Here is a 12916-nt window from a genome sequence, read left to right as displayed (position 1 = left end):
AGTGACTTCCAGCATGTACTCTGTGCTAAAGTGCTCCTGTGTTTGCTCATAAAAAAACTTTGAAGTTTTTGAGACGATAGTTTTCCAACTTCCTTGCTAGATTTTGGTATCTTTTCTTCACATTAAACAGCATAAGATGTGAATTTCAAAAATCACATATGAAAAAAGCACAGATCCTGCTGACCTGGATGCTACAAAAACCTTCTTTCTCAGCAGTGCTTGCTTTTAATAACCAGTATCTGTTGACAGTTTCAACACAACAGATTTGCTATGATCTTTTTTCTTGGAGTATTTCCACTCAATTTCGACTTAGTATATAGTTTTATTCTCTCCAAAGTTTGGGGTAAACATGCCTTAAAGTGGTTCATCTCCATCAATGGTATAAGAGAGCTACTGCCTTCTTAGTTGTGTGTAGTTAAGTCAGTAAGCACATTTATGGAATGTCATACTTTACTCAAAAACCTCTAATTTGATACTTCTAAGTGCACATGTTAAGTCATGTGTATAACATGCTAAAGTACATCAAACTGTGATAATGAAGCTGAATAAAAGATTTAATAAAATATTTGAAATATTTGATAAGGACCTTTAAATAGATTTCTTTATGTTCATTCTATTTTGGTTATCTAGCGTGTGCCTGTAAACAGTTTCCCGTTTAAAACTAATGATTGCAAATAAATACTATTCAAATGGAGCTTCTTTGATACTTCACCTGCTTTACCATCAAATGATTGTTTACTTTAACATATGGCTGAGTTAGCAGTATTTGCAGAATTTGTTTTTAGCTACAGTACAAACTTGTTGGGTTGTTTATATTTAAACAAGCTCATTTTCACCAGAAAAGGGAAGATGCCAAAACCCAGAGATGGATCCTCAGAGCTGTATGCTGTAGTTTTCTGTCAGATCATCCACTCACCTTCTGCACAATGACTGTGAAGATGCCATTTACTTTGCAAAGAACTTCTGCCCAGTTGTTCTTCCTTACATGTGTCTGTACTGGGAGCTTCCATTTTATTATTTAAAACTTCTGAGCCTGGCTCAGCACTGTTGACATTGTTTAGAAGATCCACAGATCCATTCAGGTGCCCTGGAATTCTGTGGACTAACATTGCATGAAGCTGGAGATTGTGGGACAGATAGAGCCAGGACTCGGTGCAGTTAGGCTTTTGAAGAAAAGGTTGGTTTTCTTCTGAGCTTCCTAGGTATCTACTTTGTTTTTGTGGATTTTGTTTTCTTTGCACAGTTGGGAAGCTTGTCGATAGTCAGCAGAGATAAAAGAGAAGTCGTCCCACTGAAGAAGTCCTTGCTATGATTTCAGTCTTTGGACATAAGAGAACTTAGTAATGGTTTATCTTATAGAAATAAGTAGCAAGAGACATCAATACCTAAACATAAAGGTAGTGGGTTCCCACTACTTTGGAAACTTGTTGAAACCAGGAATCTGCTCTGCCCATATACTTTACAGTCTTGAGGCTTGAAAATTAGACTGTTTGAGATCTTCTCTTTTTCTGTCCTTGGATGCCTGAAACCTCCTTGATTGCCATGTATTTTTTGATCACAGAAGACTTAATGAAGCCAATAGACACTGGCTGTTCAGATGGGAGCAGATCTGTCTCTGAGTCAAAAGCAGCAGAAGGGAAACATTTAGGGGTTTTTTTTATCTATGTGCTATTTACTCAGGAAAGAAGAAACGTATGCAATTTTGCACTGCCTTTACTGGGTATGCGTCAGTATCTCTGCAAAGAAACACCAGGAATGGAAAAGCTTCAGCCTTAAAGGCCATGTAAAGGTCATGGGAAAGGGGAAGGAAAGTTCTGATTCAGTGAGGAAAAAAAAGTGGAAGAAATTTTAGGAAATGCATGTTCTGTCAGTATCTGATGCCCTGTCAGGAACCTTGAAATCACTATTCATTTTTTTTATTACTAAATTACCTTAAAACAGTTGTCTTCATTCCTTGAAGTCCCATCTTTTCTCCTCTGTTTTCATTTGGTTCTTCCAACTAAAAACCTGCTGAATTCAGCTAATTCTCAGTGCATCTAGATCTGGTTTGTTACCCAGCTCTCACTCAGGTTGCTTTTTCCAACTGCATGGCATTTCCACTGACTCTTAACTGTCAGGTAAGGTAAATTTCCATTAATACTTCTGGAAAAACACAGGATGGAAAGGCATCATCCAATTCAAGCACCATGCTTTGCTAGACACTGCTATTCTCCCCTTGATACCATTGTTGGGTCCCTTTCATTGTTCATTCCGGAGTTTTTGGGTGTACAGCTAACCCTGCTTTCAGAGAGACTTTTTTTTCCTACAGTGTGACAACATGGAGTGAGACACACAGTATACCTGGGCGTACAGTAGCCATGCTATACACCAGCTCATGTGGCTGTCAGTTCTCCAGTAGGACACTAGCACTTTGTAACAAAATATGAGATGCGTTCCTATCTCTGCTGCAAAGTTCTGTTTTGTTTTGTTTTCTGAAATAAAACCTGTAAGATACAACATCTACCTTCTATCCAGTGTCAAATTCTTTTTTTTTTTTTTTTTTTTTTTTTTTTTTTTTTTTTTTGTGGACTGTTCTTGGCACAGCAACAGTAAGAAATTGAGGTCTAATAGAGTTGTATTTACTTGAAATTTCATCAAGGCTTTATTGGTTGTTTTCTGATTGGAGAATTATTAGATGTTCAGCAGAAGTGCACTGGCCCACAGTGTCACTGCTGCGAGCCCAGCTGAAATTCCAGTTGAACATCCAAAACAAAATGCAAAACATGTATTCCATATAGAGCAGCACTTTAGCTTATTTGTCATCCTGTGAAACAAGAGGAACTAATTGAAATAGACCCAAAAGTCAAGCTGGTTGAGTCAGAATGACATGCTTAGCATTGCAACACACTAAGAGAAGGTTGCTTGCTATCAAACAACATCCAATATAAGAAAACAAAAAGGGTGGGAAGGAGAAAACCTGAGGTCCTGGGAGGTGTCCTTCCAATCCAAAAGAAGTTTTTGGAGTACATCTTCGGAGTACAAGTTTCATATGTGGCCCACCAAAGGCTTCCCAGTTACAGCAGACCATCAGGCTTCAGTCAGACCAATCTGAGCATCAATTTCCTTCCTTCCTATTAAGGGTGGGTTCCCTTAATACCTGGTCAGCACAACTGGGTTATTAAAACACTCTGCTGTTTTTAGGAGTTTTAGGAGAATTTTTAGGAGAATTTGGAAATCAGATAGTGCCAATCTGTCAGTAGTTTAGGATACATAGTTTTGGTTTCGATGTCCAATAATGACTTTTGTAATGGCTTTGGAGTTTGTGTGTTTTCAGTCTTGCAAAACCAATGTCATTGATTCAGGCAGCCTGCAGCACGCCATTGCCATTGGCATCAGTCAGAGTGATGTCATTTGAAGCAAATTCACTGCACATCTCTCTCTTGAGAGACGATTCCCTGTTACATTTGTGATTCATCTGGTTTGGGACTCCCTAGCTGTGGCGTTTGTCATGAAGGTGCACTCTGGCACGGGAAGGTTCTTTTGCTACAAGCCTCTCCAGGATGGCAAAAAGCTTGTCAATGCCTCCACAACTTTGTGTGGGCTCTGTGCTTGCCTGCAGCTGCTGAGATAGATTTTTGTAATCCAAAGTGAAACAAACCCAGCTGGGAACTCGATGGTGAAGTTGGACCTTCATGAGTTTCCAGGTTTCAGTAGGTGGTACAGAGATTGACAGGTTGTAGCAACAAGGCTGTGTTTGCTTTTGTTTTGAAGAGCAGAGTTTTCTAGCAGAGCTAAGGTGGCAGGGAAGTTACCATCACAGCAGATGGACAATTCATTGTCTTCAAGAGGTTCCAATTTCAAGAGCAAGATTTGCCAAGTGGTCTAAAAAAAAAAAGCAGAAATTACAGTTTAAGTCTGTGTCTTGGAATGGATGCTGTGTTTTGCTTGAGTGACTGTAGCAGTAACTTTTCATTACTCCAGTTAGAAGTAGTATGTGAGCTGCTTAAGGGGTGATGCAGTCTGAAACCATCCCATTACTCCCAGATGACAGATGTATTTGGCACGTAGTGTAAGTGTTGCTAATGAGTGCTTCCCTGCAAGTACATCATAAATAATATCAAGTACTCATCCTTATTTGAATCAGTAATTAAGAAAATTCTTCTTGCTGTCCTAAGGAAATAGACCTTGCTTGGCTGGCACAAGGCATAGGTGTACATTGGAAAGTAATGGAGGGAAGCATTTGCTGTGTGACTGTTTGATCTTGATAGATAATTTTTTTTCCAAACTTCTTTGCTAGTAATTGTCTGTAGTGCACCAGATTTAGGACATAGTTAATTGAACTCTGGGATCTTTCAAAGTGAAGGTAACTACTTATTTCTCATGCAGAAATCCATGCCAGCAAGGAAGTCACTTAGGGATGAAGGGTTGCATTTTTGAAATAACTAATTTATGAGGATTTTACTCATGGTATGTTTCATGGGTGAGAACCTTGAAAACAGCATAATACACAAGAGTCAGTATAAGAGCATTAGTTTCATATTCCTAGATTCTGTTACTCTACAACTAATTTAAAGAACCTACACGAAAAAATAGATATTTCCTGTTCCACCTTGACATGGTGGTTGTCTAGTTAAAGGCCAAGGGTTGCCAGCAGGGATTTAAAAGCATCTTTAATGATGAGATAAAAATGTATTCTTAAATAGAAATTTCTGGGCTTTTCGACCACTCAGAAAATACTCAGTGTGCTTTGCAAGAAGAGCAACTTTTTAGTACTTTTGATAAATAAAACCACAAATATAGCTATTTCAACAATCTTAAGATAAATAGAATGTGGCAAATGGAATTTTTTAGAAGCTGTGAGTTGCCTCGGACATAGATGGGAGTCCCTCAGCAGTGCTGGCTTGTCACACCTGACAGTCCTTGTGGGAGGATGTGGTGGTGTGCCTGGAATGTGCATTTGTATCCAGCAGTAAACACCATCCCACAGATCTCAGCCGCTGGAAATCCGTTTCCATCAAGATACCAGGGACATGAACAGCATAAAAGCTGTTTAAAAAGAACTGGTTGGGTTTTTTGTCCCACTGAAAATGTTTTATATTTGGTGTAGAGAGATCTCTTCCTTGGATGGTTTTCTTTATGTTGTTGCAGGAAGTTGGGAACACCAAGCTTCACTTGCAAATCTTTCACCTTGCTTTTCAATTATCTTGCCTTTCTCGCCTCTCTTTTTTTGAGAGGCTGAACACTTGGTAGACATCAGTAGCAAAACATACCACAGATTTTCAGTGGGATGGACAGTATCCCACACCTTCCCAAGCATAACTCGGAAAAACCTGCAGTGGTTTTTTAATTAGTATTGTAATAACAGTTTTCCTGAGCTATGGCAGTGCATCAAACACAGCTTCTGCAAGAAGATGGGCAGAGGGGATGGGATCCTGCTGGGAACTGGATAGAGCAGCAGAGCTGGGCTCCCCAGGCCTTTCTTGTGCCCCAGGTCTCTCTGGGAAAGTGCACCAGTGCCAGAGCCAGGTACCCAGCAGGATTTTGAAACCTGATAAATTATTTCCTCCTCCTAGCAGTTTATTGTGAGAGTAGATTCACAGTTTATGGGAATTTGGCCTGGTTCATTTTTTAGTGCATGGCTTAAGTTCACTTTTTTTTTTTTTAAAGCCAAACCGAACTCCATTCAGTAGTGCATATTAGACCTAAAACATTCAAAAGAACTCATGCTAAGCCTTAACTTGCAAAATAAAACTCAACACATTTCTAAATTTCTTTATTACAGGAGGAAAAGGCAGCCCCCAGACAATTACACTTTTTTCTCCATAATTACAGAAGAAATCTTCAAATAAACCTAATATTGGTTTTTCCAGGGACTTTGCTCATGCAGCCTCGCCTAAGGCAGCAGGCACACGTGGGGGCAGCCTGGGCATCAGAAAGCTGTGCAGCAGCCCCACTGCATCCAAAGGGATGGGATAAGGGATGCCAGCTGCTGCAGACCACTGCAGTTTGTCGCACCTGGGGAGTTCATCTAGCCAAGGGCTCTTGCCCTGCATGTCTTGTCAGTTTGTAAAATGTTATTTTGATTTCTGTGTCCTTCACCCGCTTGTGTTTGAAAGCTGTTCTAGGCACTTTGCATGGCAGAGGTTGTGTTGGCAGTGCAGTTCCCTGCAGGTTTGAGTTGTTGCAGGCAGAGATTGGCAGTGGAAGCACCAGGTACTTGCTGTTGTAAACATCATCCTTCTCCTTGAAATACTGTTGTGATGGTGGTTGTCTCAAGGCTCTGTGCAATGGCGTGATTGCTGATGTAAAGGCATTTTTTTATCCTCCTGTTATTGTTACTGAGCACTGCTTTCATCAAGAAACGTGAACTGGGGAAGGATGCCACAGACTTTGACAATTAAATCTGTCCCTAGATGGTCTTTTATCACCCATGTGAAATTTATACCTAGGGGTGGGGGGATTAACTCAGGGTGCAGACAAGCCTGTAAGGAAAGACCAGCACCTCCACAAATCAAATTCTGCATTTTGTGCTTGTGTTTCTAAGTTGCTAAAGTAATTGCTTACTGCAGAAATGATGAACAGATGGATTCCCACTGCCATCCGTAGGTGAGCATGGCAGACCAGTGTGGCTGCTGCTGTTTGTTCGCTTCCTTTCCCTCCTTGTGGGTGGACTGCTGTTACATTGCTGCATTGACTGTGCCCCATAAGCCAGCTGAGAGGAGCTGGGGTAGAAGGTCAGCTTTGGGCAATCATGTTACGTGAAAGGCAGCGTTGCACATCATCACCACCACAGTAGTGTTGGTATTTCCTAAAGGTCTTTCATCTTGATGTTTGTGAGCACCTGTTTTAAAATGCCCAGGCTCCTAGCTTGACTTTTTTTAACTTTCTTCTTTTTTTTTTTTTTCCAAGACAGAGTTATGTTTCATGTAAACCACATAATTATTTGGGCTACTTGTAGCAGATTTTAGAAACCAGATGCTCCTTGAATGCCCAACCCATGCAATCCACGGGCAAGAGCCAGTGAAGGGTATTTAAGAGGCAGTGGTTCTTGTCAGTGTGGGGTTTTCTTGTTCATTATCAACTTGTCTGAAGATAGGTCATTTTTAAAGATGGAAAAAGGCTGAAGGAGGGCTTTCTGTGACAGCTTTTGAATGTCAGGGTGGACATTTCTGTATATTCTTCTTCGTTTGCTGCTCCCCATTTCCATCTATTTTCAGGGTGATTATAGAATTAGACAGGGTTTTGGTGGTGAGTGAGGAAAGTGTAAGCTGACTCTTAATAGGATGTCTGAAGTGCTTGTGTGTGTTTCTGGACTAACAGCAAGCTAAGGCAGAAAACCAAACAGCCAGACAGGATATTAAACACATCCTGGGTTGTGGCAGGATGAGATCTTGGCATTATTTACTTGGTGCAGAGTCACAGGGCCAGAAGGGACTTGGAGACATCAGCTAGACATTTTCCAAGGCAGATTAAGCTATACTTAGCACAGACCTGATGGTGATGGGTGAGTGTTGAACTTGTCCTTGAAAGCCTGTAATAGTGCAGAATCAGCAATTTCCCATGCTGTTTTTTCCAGTGTTTGACTGTCTTTTAAAGGGTGGTTTATTCCCCCAGTGCCTAAGTACAAAATTTTAGGGTATAGGAGAAATAAACAGTGCCCTCAAATGACATTAGATTGAGGAGCATTTTAGCTGTTTTTATAAATGCAACCTAAAAAATAATGGTCAGATAAAATCTGAGACAAGATTTTCAAGGAGCACCAGCCCAAATTTGCTCACTACAGGACTCCTCCATGCCTTTAAAAACCTCTTTCTTCAAATGGTGTGTCAGGTTGATGGTTAATAGCCATATCAGAAAGGTTCAAAGAGACCTTTCTCCTCATGCTGTGTTTTCTATCCAGTAGTTGCCTTCAATTTTTTTTTACAGAATTCAGACAGTGAAAAAACAGAAAGCCAAACCAAAAAATCCCCAGCCCCAAACTAACCCAGCTTGCCATCCTTTTTCCTTGCTACCCTTTTCAGATACTACAAGGCCATCAGTAAAGCCATATTACAAGAAGGAAACCATTTATTTAGGCAGTGCTTGTGCCAGCCACAGCAAAAAGCTGGAAAGCCAGCAGGGGCCAGAGCCTGGCCTTGGCCTACAGCTGTGTTCTCCCTGCTGCCTCCTGCCTTGGAAACAGCCTTTTCCTAGCTGTGAGATGCTGCTGGCAGGGCATCAGCTGTGCTTGCAGCAAGCTCCCTGCCTGGGGTCTGGTGCAGCCTCTCCCTGAAGATGTGGGAAAAGCTGTGTGCAGTGGCGTTGGCAGTGCAGGGACCAGGACATGCCTGGGTCTCTGCTTTAAAACAGGGACCCATGCTGTGCCTGCCATGCTCTCTCCAGCTCCAAACTAGGACTAGTGGAATCATTTTGAAACAGTTTGGAGACTAACAGCAGGGGCAGTGTGTTACAAGAGCTGTGCACTCCCCTGTTACCTCTGCAGCAGTTTAGCTGGGGCAATGACACAGTTCATTGAGGAGTCTCTGGGTGAGAGTCCGTGCTGAGAGCCCATCACTGGAAAATGGCATCCAGTGGGGAAACAAAGGGTAGAGCACATCCCTCAAGCTGGGCAGTTGCCTTCCTTTCCTGCCTGTTGTGGTTCATCAGGAGGCTCAGCCTGGACTCCTGGTCGCTGTGCCTGGTGCCAGGGCTTTGCCGTGTTCACCAGAAGCTGCAGGCTTGCAAGAAATGGGTTGGCAAATCTCTGACACTCTCCTGGTCCAGGCACCAGGCAGAGATCTCCCCAGCCATGCTGGCATGTGCTGGGACCCCACAGCCCTGCTCTTCTGCGTGGCCACACGAAGCTCAAGGGGGAGAAGGCAATGGCAAAGCCTGCTGGTCCCCATGGCACTGGTGCCTCCTGCAGTGCACAGCAGCGGCCCTTTGTAGCCCCACAGTGCTGTGGTCAGGGCCAGCACACTGCCCAGGGCTGCCAGGGCTGGAGCAGCAGCCCTGCACAGCCACGGCCCCACGGCCCCAGGCAGTGCAGAGGGGCCCTGCTGCCAGAGGCATTCATTGCCTGCTGTGGTGCCCCAAGGTCCCACTGAGCTGCTCCAGGTGGTGGCACAGAGCTGGGCACTGACAGCCAGGGAGTCACAGCAAAGCAGCACAGGGATTGTGTGCTGTGCTGAAGAGCTGAAACAAGTGGTACCACGGGCAGGACACAAAGCTGAGGCTTCCTATGGATGTTTGCTCCAGGTGACATCTGGCCCCAGTTATGGGCATGGATATGGCAAGGAGCTTGGATGGATGGGGCACCCAGGTGTGTTCAGTTCCAGGATGAGCCTTTGATGAAATCCCTGTACTGACCAAAGACTGACTTTGAAGGGCAGTATCTCCCCAGACAACCTCCTGCAGAAGTTGGCATTCTCCAAGCACTGGGAGAGGAAATATTTAATGGCTTAAAAAGGAAAAGGGGGCAATGGAGCAGTTTAGAAAATGCAATTTCTTCAACAAGTTTGTGATTGAAAGAACTGGCACTATAAAAGGGGAAGCCAAACTTGTGGGAGGGATGAAATTAATTTTCCCCAAGCCCAATAATCACCGTGGCTTAGAGCTAGGAGGTTTTGCTCCTGTGAAATATGGTGCATGCCTATCAGGCTGCACTTCAGTTGCAAATTAACCAGTGCATTCAGTAGTCCTTGCTTTCACCATCAATGTAATCTTTAGTGATGCCTGGGGAAGGAAAAGCGTTTTCCTCCATGTTTCACAGTTTTTCTCCTGCTCTCATAGACTCTTAATCCTTTGTGCTCCCCTTGATTTTCTCAGTGCTGCTCAGCCCTGGGAATCCTACCTGGAATAAGCAAAAACAAGTTACAGTGGAGACAAAAGTGACAAAAAAAAGTTGCACTTTACAGCAGATCTACCAGAGTCAACTAGGGTATGATTTCCAAATTATACCCTGTTACTCAGTAGTCAAAAAACACAAGACCAGCCAGTAGAGATGAATATTCACCTGATTTTACTGTGTAATTGCTTCTCACTTAAAATTTGCCCTTTTTTCCCCCTTTCTCCCAGCGTAAAACATGCTTCCTGCATTTTCCCTGCTCTTGAGTATCAGCATGTGCTTTGAGTCCTCTAGAGCTGGAGAGGAATTTCTAACAGAACTGAAAAATAACTCTGATCCTCTTACCCTTGCATGCACAAAATTCTTAGCAAAATACAAAAAAAAAAAAAAGGCATTTCTCTTGTGTTGTGCTTGCACAGTGTCAATGGCAAAACAAAGTCTAAGGGCATATAAATATGGTGAAGCGATGCTCTGTGGTGATGCAGAGACTGAAGTGACTGAGTTTTAAACAATGTCCCTACACATTGTCCCTCCTGATGCAGGCATAAAGCTCAGCTTCCAGCTTTTGTGTGCACCCCTCTTCTTGTGGTACTTCCCTGCCTGCTGCCAGTGGGTACCTGGATGAGACAAAGGAGGATACCTGCTGCTTGGATAGCTAAGATTGCTTCTGAGTTCGCTTGAAATCCCAGTCAGGAACTTTCTGTCTTCACTGTTTTGTAATCAAGGATGCAGAGGGCCCAGTTCATCCAGGATGTGTTTGCTGGGCTGAGTGCTCGTGCTGTGTGTGCTCTGGGGTACAGACCATCCTTCCTTCCCTCACACTGCAAAGCATCCTGCTCCATCACGGCATCCTTCTTTCAAATACATATTTTTAAGCTCCCCTATCAAAATGTCAGAATTATTAGGGGAAACTATGTGTTTATTGCCACACTTTCTTTGATATATCTCTTGTGCTGTATCAAAGATGGCTTCTGTTGACTGTGTGCTTTTGTCCAGATGTTGGAGTTTGCTCTGGAGTTGTTTCTGCCTGGCTGGGGGGCCCAGGGGGACAGAGTGGTCACTTGTGCAGGTGGGACCGTGCTGAGTCACACGGGCAGGGTCCTGGTTTGGCAGGAAATGCAGCAGGCTGTGGGGGAGACCCTCAGCCCTGGTGTGGTACCTGAGGCAGAACAACTGCACGTCAGGGTGTGGTCACTGATTTGGGAAGAGGCTTCTAGAAACTCTCAGGCAGGGAGTGTGTTAAGTGACATCTGTGTCATGAACAAGAGTGATGTGGCATCTTGTGTGAGCAGTGAGGGTTGGGCTGAGAGCAAAGTGATACCACTGAGAAGAGGGGCCTCACCTCCCCATCCCTGTTTTTAGGAGAAATCCATTGGAAGGGGCACTGCCTCTCTGCATGTGCGTGCTCCCACTTTGCCTTTGCGAGTGGCCCCCAAGACACAGACAGGGAGCAGATTGGAAGAGGGTGGCACAAAAGGGACTCTAGGCCTTACTGGGCCTTTATGGTGCTCCCTGCAAATGTCTCTCCTTTCCTCCTCCCCTGCTGGCACTTTGGGCTCGGCTCTTGGGCAGCAGCAGCACACAGCGCTCTGCTCCCTGCCTGCTGTGGGGAGCACGAGGCTGACGTGGCCCAGTTGGAGATTTGACCAAAACTTGTTAAAAGTATTTCCTCAAATGGTCAGTTTTAATTTTAATAAGTCATATTTAGCCTTAAGGGCACTGGCTGTGTGAAAGGGAAAGGGTTATGTCCTGGAAGCAAAGTCGGATGAATGGGTGCCGTGTGAAGGGCTGCTGAGAGCTTGGTGTGGGCTGAGAGGCATCACATCTTCCTCAAGAGAGAGGAGCCCTTGCCGTGTGGTTGAAAAGCATGGAGGGATTGACAGGGGAAGCACTTTGACTGAGAAATGTTCTTTTAGATTAAACAACAAATTTCTGCATGCACATACAGACTAGATCTTCGTAACGTGGCAGGCTTTGACAGTGTACTGCAGCATTATTGCTATTTATAATCAACAATTACTAACACTATAACCCAGTAAATTTAGTGGTAGCAATTACAGCAACATAAATAGCAATCCAGATGACTAAAGGCATTGCTGTCAATGCAGGTGGCAGCTATAACATTAGGCAAAGAAGTCGGAGGGAAGATATCAGGACTCGATATGTGAGCTTGGGTCTGCTAGTCTTTTATATACCATTTTTAATATACTTCCTGAAATGAAGCTTCAGAAAGGTACACTGCCTCTTTAAAATTAGTCTAGGAACTACAGGTAGTTCACATTATTTTTAAAATAATAAATCTCTATATATATATCTATATTAAAATATATATGTATACATAAGTTTGCTAGCCTACCTTGTGGAAAGGCTGCAGCTAAACTAAGTCTGAGCTAATATTGTATTACCATGGTCCTCTGGTTTGTAGATAGCCCTTCCTTATTAGATGAGGTTCTGTTCTTGCTCCACAGAAGGTGCCTGTGTATATAACTCCTTTGTATTGCTTTCTGCAGAGTCCCTTATATATTTCTTACTACTAATGCTGTGTAGAAAAGGAAATCCAGAGATTTTACTACTGATAATTAACCATTAATGGCCATTAGCAAAATAAAGATTTAGTTGTTTGAGAAACAGATTATTTATATTGTGTATGGTTTATTGCCTGATAACTTGTTTGGTGACTGGATATTCTTTTCCTTCTCCTGGTCCTTTTCTGCTTTTTCCAGCTATGGTGTTTACTCCTCACTTTGATTATCTAGCAGGCAATAAAGTATATTGTATGTTTTGAAGCCAAGTGGTGAGTTCCTTACTCGCGCACCGCCGGGAGCCGGGGCTGCGGGCACGGCTGGCACCGCTGCTGCTGCTGGAGAAGCCAAGGCCTGGCAGGCACAGCAGCCTGGCAGGTCCTGCTCCGCAGCAGGGAGGGCAGCCAGGAGCCCTCAGAGCCTTGAGGAGACCCTGTGGACACAGAAGAGTCACTGCATATCTTCTAAACTCATAACCACCCTTTTTACACCTCTGGCATGGACAGCAGGGGCAGTGGCAAGGATTGTCACTGTCACTGGCAGCCTCATGCTGCTGGGTTTTCACCTCTGGGAGTGGACATCAGCCGAG

At 43.6% G+C, this 12916-nt stretch overlaps 1 protein-coding gene across 1 annotated transcript in view; it reads left to right on the top strand.

The window, feature by feature from the left end:
- Nucleotides 1-12591, top strand: part of BBX (BBX high mobility group box domain containing) — a 149964-nt gene extending 137373 nt beyond the window's left edge. The window contains exon 17 of the mRNA XM_058043137.1: nucleotides 10348-12591. The gene's annotated coding sequence lies outside the window, so the exon portion shown is untranslated. The remainder of the gene's footprint in view (nucleotides 1-10347) is intronic.
- The last annotated feature ends 325 nt before the right edge of the window (nucleotides 12592-12916 follow it).

This window comes from Melospiza georgiana, chromosome 2 (assembly GCF_028018845.1).
Source record: "Melospiza georgiana isolate bMelGeo1 chromosome 2, bMelGeo1.pri, whole genome shotgun sequence".
In the NCBI taxonomy this organism is placed as follows: Eukaryota; Metazoa; Chordata; class Aves; order Passeriformes; family Passerellidae; genus Melospiza; species Melospiza georgiana.
The sequence above is the reverse complement of the archived record's forward strand: the minus strand, read 5'-3'. Positions and strand labels throughout refer to the sequence as shown.